Source organism: Cervus elaphus, chromosome X, assembly GCF_910594005.1.
Source record: "Cervus elaphus chromosome X, mCerEla1.1, whole genome shotgun sequence".
In the NCBI taxonomy this organism is placed as follows: domain Eukaryota; kingdom Metazoa; phylum Chordata; class Mammalia; order Artiodactyla; family Cervidae; genus Cervus; species Cervus elaphus.
The window spans coordinates 51,823,782-51,830,522 of record NC_057848.1 but is presented as its reverse complement, the minus strand read 5'-3'; the positions used below and the strand labels follow the sequence as shown (position 1 = coordinate 51,830,522).

The window sequence follows — 6,741 nt, the reverse complement described above, 5'->3', positions numbered from 1 at the left end:
GTTGAAATGTAATTTGACCTAAACAATATCATTGCACATTTAAAGCATACTGTTCAAGTTTTGAAATATGGATATATCTTTGACACTGTCACCACAATCAGGATGATGAGTATATCTAATATTTTCAAAAGTTTCCTCATGCCCCTTTGTAATTAATCCATACTTTCCTTCCCCTGATTTTTATTTTTTTTTTTAGCTGCACTGCACAGATTGTGGGACCTTAGTTCCCAAACCAAGGATAGAACTGTGCGCCTGGCAGTGAAAGCACCAAGTCCTAACCACTGGACCACAGGACATCAATTTGAGAAATTTCTTTTCTAACTTAGGGACTTTAATGCTATAAATTTCTCTCTGGGTACTGCTTTGTTGGTAACTCCAAACTTGGATAGGTTGTATTTTCATTTGGTTAAATTTTTTTTTAATTTCGCTATTGATTTCTTCCTTGACCCATGGATTTCAAATAGTCAAACAAAGTGTATTTATTTCCTAGACATTAGAGAATTTCCAGGAATATTTCTGTTACCTATTTATAGCAATGCCATTGTAGACAGGAATGTAATTTTTATGATTTGAAACCTTTGAAATTTATCAAAGACTTGTTTTTTTCATTTATTATGTATTTTATTTTCATATAAATTAACATCCTAGAAAAATTAAAATAGAAACACTAAATACAGTATTGCACATAGCAATCTCTGTTAAATGCCCCATTATGTCATTGAAGTTCATATACACATGGAGGGACTCAAGGAGACAGGAAGATGGCAGAACAACAGTCTGAGAGCCACTAGTGTGTCTGTGCACATCAACTACAGACTGAAAGGTAAGGACAGTATTTTACATAAATAGAAACATAGTTACAATTCAGATTTTCATTTTAAGTTGCCTCCATAATTGGTTTGCAATAGCAACAGATTCTCCCCTTTATTCATAACCATACCCCAACACATATCATTTTTAAAAATCTATTAATGTTAGACACAGCCATCACAGTGCTTCAGGAGTGACTTGAAGAAAACCCCAATCAAGTCACAGTACTCAGGCAGGTGGGTTTAATGAACAAGTCCTAGGTAGATATCAATCCATCTAAAAGTTACTCTTTTTTTTTTTTTTTTTTTGCCAACAGTTAGTCATGTTTGGCAATTTTATGAGGATTATTTAAAAGCACTGTGTCATTTTCTTTGAGAAGGGCAATGGTAAAAGTTAGAGAGGCACAACTTTTGTTTAATTGACCTTTGCTGCAGACTGGCTTTATGTAGGTCCTAAAGGACACGGTTGATAAAGGCCCTCATTTAACTTAAAATTATGATTCCTGCCTATATTAAATGATGTATAGAAAGGGTTTTCCTTTTGCTATATTTTTTTTCCTATTCATTGTGTGATGAGTTAAAAAAAATAAATGATAATCTTCTTTCACAAATATATAGTTACAGAGACCAACCCAAGAGCTGGGAAAGCCTTATCTATGACATATATAAATGGTACCTCAATTTTAAAATAGAAAATTTATATGTAGATGTGAAACTGATACAAACAAGTCACTAGAAATATCACGTTAACCATAAATATAAATGTAGTAACGTGGAGTACTGGTCGTCAGGAGAAAGAGTGTTTCGCTGTAACAGGGAATATTCTCACAACAGTAAGTTGGAGGTTACTGTTTAGCATGTTCAGAATTAATGCAGATACTGCCTCTTACACATGCTGTTTTGGTCTATTGGTAAAATACCATAAACTTTTACAAAAAGAAAAGGTGTCACATTCTCCACTGACCTACTGCTTTTGCATTTTTATATGAATACAGTGTAGAATTCAACAATCAGTAAACTGGAAAACATAAAGATTATGCAAGAAGCCAAGAAGAAACGTGATCAAAATGATGACTTTCCTTCCTGCCCTCAGGCCAGCTGAATTCTGTGGAAGCAGCTGCAGTGACTCATTTTTGTTCTGCTTTTCATTGGTCAGGTTTTCATGCTTATTTTTGCTTTTTGCTTAGCCTTGGTCTTTGTGATGGTGTCAGAAATGGGTTTCTTCCTTTCCTTGACAGTAGATTTAGAAAACAATTCCTCAAATTCATGAAAATTTATGGATGGCTCTTCATTTTTTTCCCAAATAAGTGAAGCGCTGGAGTCTCTTCTACTGTGCAGCTGAATTCTTGTCCAAAATAGAGGCTTCATCAGCTGACAGGGCTCTACTGGCTGCTTCCTACTCCCTTTTTCCTGGTTCATCCCAAATCCAAACAAGCCACGAGGCAATGGAGGAGGAAGAAAGTCACACACCTGAGGTGTCAGTAAAGTGCTAGTTCCAACTTGTCGTGGGAGAGGAAGGCCTGATCCAGGAGCCGGTGGTGGGGGAGGGGTTAGAGGAGGTGGAATCCCCACACCTGGAGGAGGAGGAGGAGGTGGGGCAGGAGGTATTCCTTCACTGGGAAGAGGTGGGGGAGGAGGAATTCCCACTCTGGGAAGACGGTGGTAGGGGGTATTCCCACCCCTGGAAGAGGAGAGGGAGGAGGAATTCCCAACCTGGGAAGAGGGGTGATAGGATGAATTCCCACCTCGTGAAGAGGGGGGGGCGGGAGGAATTCCCACCCCAGGAAGAGGAGGGGTGGGAGGAATTCCCACCCTGGGAAGAAGGGGGGCGGGAGGAATTCCCATCCCGGGAAGAGGGGGGTGGGGGGTGTTCCCATCCCTGGAAGAGGAGGGGGCGGGAGGAATTCCCACCCTGGGAAGAGGGGGGATGGCGGGAGGAATTCCTACTCTGGGGAGAGGGGGGATGGGAGGAATTCTTACCCTGGGAAGAGGTGGGGGAGGAAGTATTCCCATGGTGGGAAGAGGGGGGGCGGGAAGAATTCCCACTCCAGGCAAAGGTGGAGGAGGGGGTGGCAGCATCTCTGGACCTAGAGAAGGAGGAGGTGAGAGGCCTGCTGGGCTGGGCAGTGCAGGCCCAGGTGCACCGGGGGTCAGGGGTGCTGGGGAAGCCTCGGCACCCAGGCCAGACATCAGAGGGGAGTTCTCTGGAGGCAGAGGTGGTGCAATGGGGATGTCACAGCCGTTTCTAGAGGAGGGGAAAGCAGAGTGCTCATGGCTGGTTTCAAACCTAGTATGAAGAGGAGGATGGGAAGGCTGGGACCTGGCCTGTCCGTGACTGTCAGACCAGGGGAGGGATGCAGGTGGTGGAGGCTGGAGGGACGGGTGTGCATCAAGCTGAATTGATATTCGCCTTGGAGACATGACCAAAGAGATTTCTGAGCAGAACTTGGTCTGAGGTCCTGAAGGCACGGGCAGCCCCACTAATTTCTCCATGTGCAGTCAGGGGTGGGGGGCCCACCGGCAGGGTCCTCCCAGGAGGAGGTGCCAGCGCACCACCCTCTTCCATTGGGGACATCTGGATGGACTCAGCCTGTACAATCCATTCATATCCGACATCATTTTTGTCCCACCTGAGGGCTTCCAGACTTGCCTCTAGAGCGGGGTATTGCTTCTCCAGCTTAGCTGTCCTGGTCTTCAGATCCTCGATGGTCTGCTCCAGCCACTGGATAACAGTGGCCTGACCCTCAGACCATGTCGCACACTTCTTGTGTCAGCATCCTTAGGCCTGTGTTCTTTATCAGGAGGTTTAGATGGTGGCTAAGCAGCTGGGACTCTCCTGGGAAACTGCCCTTGGATATAATTCAGTGAGTGTGTGGGTTGATGAACTGCAGCCCAGGTGTAAAGTTGATCTTGTCCTGTATTCTTGGTCCTTTCTTGTGGCTCAGCTGGTAAAGAATCCACTCAGTGCAGAGGTCAAAGTCTCCTAACACACCAGCAAACACAGATGCTGCTAGCCTGTCAAAGACTTGTTTTATGGTCCTTAATGTGATCTGTCTTGGTAACTGTTCCACATGCATGTGAAAAGAATTTGTATTTGCCTGTTGAGTGGCGTGCTCTATAAATAGCAGCTTGTTGAAATTGGTTGGCAGTGTTAAAATATATGTTAATTATCTACCTACTTGCTCTATCAATTGTTGCACGAGAGAGGTGTTGGAATCTTCAGCTACAATTGTGGATTTGTCTCTGTCTCTGCATTTCTTTCAGTCTGTTTCACATACAGATCATCCTCAGCCTATGATAGGGTTATATCCCAATAAACCCACTCTAAATTGACAATGCCAAGTCAAATGCACTTAACACATCTAACCTACTGAACATTATATATTTCCATCCATGGGCTTCCCTGGTGGTGCAGATGGTAAAGAATCCGCCTGCCATGCGGGAAACCCAAGTTCAATCCCTGGGTCAGGAAGTTCCCCTGGAGAAAGGAATGGCAACCCACTTCAATATTCCTGCCTAGAGAATCCCATGAACAAAGGAGCCTGGCGGGCTACAGTCCATGGAGTCACAGAGTCGGACATGACTGAATGACTAACACACATATATACATATTTGTATCCTTTTACTTCTAACTTATTTAGATATGAAATGTGTTTCTGATAGGCGGCATATAGTTGGATCTTGCTTTTGTGTTCAATCTGACAATCTTTCCCTTCTAATTCAGGTATTTACACCATTTACACATAATGTGAATATTGATGTGGTTAGCTTCAAATCTGTCATCTTGCTATCTATTTTCCATTTGTCCTATCTGTTCTCTGTTCCCATTTCCTCTTTGTCTGCATTGTTTTGGATGAATTGAATATTTTTACAATTATATTCATTTCCTTTGTTAGCTTATTAGCTATATTTCTGTTTTATTTTTGTGGTTGCTTTAGGGTTTAGAGTACATGTCTTTAATCAGAGTCTACCTTCAAGTTATACTACTTCATGTATAGTATGAGAACTTTATAATAGTTTACTTCGATTTCTCCCATCCCAACCTTTGTGCTTTCATTGTCATACATTTTACTTTCACACATGATATAAACTTATAACGGACTATTAAAATAAGGTACTATATTTTAAAGAGATTTTTTAACCTAACTTAGAGATTTTTTAAAATAAAAAATATTCCATATGTCTACCCAGATAGTTACATTTTCATTGTTTTTTTTTCCTTTGTTTAGATCTAGATTTTCATCTGGCATCATTTTCCATTTTCCTGACACTGACTACTAGTAGGGTTCTGTCAGTCCCAAAGAAGGCACCTGGGGATGAGGAATAAATAATGATTGTTGCACACATAAAAATCTAGGCTTGGTTTCAGGGTTAATGACCTTTAGGGATGGATCATAACCTTTACTCAGGAGGGGTAGAAAGTCTGAATTCTGTTCATAGGGGTCCAGATGTGATTACCTTCATGAAACAAAGGAAAGAGCAATGGATGGTTATGAGAGAAATAAGTCTGTAAGGCTATCTGACATGACCCATTTGGGAAGTATTCATCCAATTCAAACATGGCAAAATAATTCTGAGCAGTGTAATGGGTAAGTTTGTGTAAATTCAGCCAGCTGATCAGTATGTATATTTGTGGTATATGGTATGGTATGGGGGGCTTCCCAGGTGGCTCAGATGGTAAAGAATCTGCCTGCAATGCAGGAGACCTAGGTTCAATTCCTGGGTCGGGAAGATCCCCTGGAGAAGAGAATGACAACTCACTCCAGTATTATTGCCTGGAAAATCCCATGGACTGAGGAGCCTGGTGGGCTACAGTCCATGGGGTCTCAAAGAGTTGGACATGACAGTGACTGAGCATGCATGGTATGGTGTGGAAGAGGACAGGAGAATAAAAAGCAAGGTCTCTGCTAACCTCCTACATGTTATTGTAATAATCCATATTGTAGCTGATGAGGTTCTACTATGGTACTGGCAATGGAAAACAATGAAATTAATATAAAGAAGATAGAATCAAAAGAACTTAGTGACTAATGTGATGTGAGGGAAAGGAACAGAAGACTAGGATGTTTTTGAACATCCAAGAAATATATGTGTATGCTCAAATTTCAAGTAAGTCATTTCAATTTAAGTCTTTTACAACAGTAATGGTCTTCCCAAAGCCCTCAGCTTCCAGTGTGGCTACTTGAAGTCATCAGGTTGAAATCATATCTTTGACTTTTCCATAGAGGCAGCGTTATCTCCAATTTTCATTCTATACTCAGTATTAGGATCACTACCTTCTTGTTGGACTTTTGCTTCCCTTGTGGCTCAGCTTGTAAAGAACCTGCCTGCAATGTGGGAGACCTGGGTGTGATCCCTGGGTTGGGAAGATCCCTTGGAGAAGGGAACGGCTACCCACTCCAGTATTGTGGCCTGGAGAATTCCATGGACTGTATAGTCCTTGTTGCAAAGAGTTAGACACGACTGAGTGACTGTAGTTTAAGTTTTGGACTTATGACCATTCACAAAAAGAACTATATTGTTGGATTGGTTATATAAGGCCAATGGGATGACAGTAGAACTACATGGCAGTTTGGGGGAACCTTTCTTAAAAGAAACTTGGCATGTTCTCTTTACTGTCTGTCTTCTTCCTCTCATCCTCTTTCAATTCCTGGATAAATGTGAGGTGGTGGAGGACTTGATGGATTACAGCCACAGTGAGTTTTAGATTGCCCATCTCCAGATTTTCATGTGACAAATAAATGAACTATTTAGTATGAACCACAGGTGTTTTTGGGGTCCAAATTACAGCCAAACTTAGTTTTTAGTTGATACATCTAGGTTACTGTATATTAAGAACAGTCAGCACACTTTTCTATCTTGTCTAAATTAAAAAACAAAAACATTGGCCTATAAAAAGAAAGACACTTTCTCAGTTATGCCCATTAAATCA

General features: G+C 41.8%; 1 pseudogene; it reads right to left on the bottom strand.

The window, feature by feature from the left end:
• Positions 1-1,994: 1,994 nt before the first annotated feature.
• LOC122690307 lies at positions 1,995-6,525 on the bottom strand (annotated as a pseudogene).
• Positions 6,526-6,741: the final 216 nt, after the last annotated feature.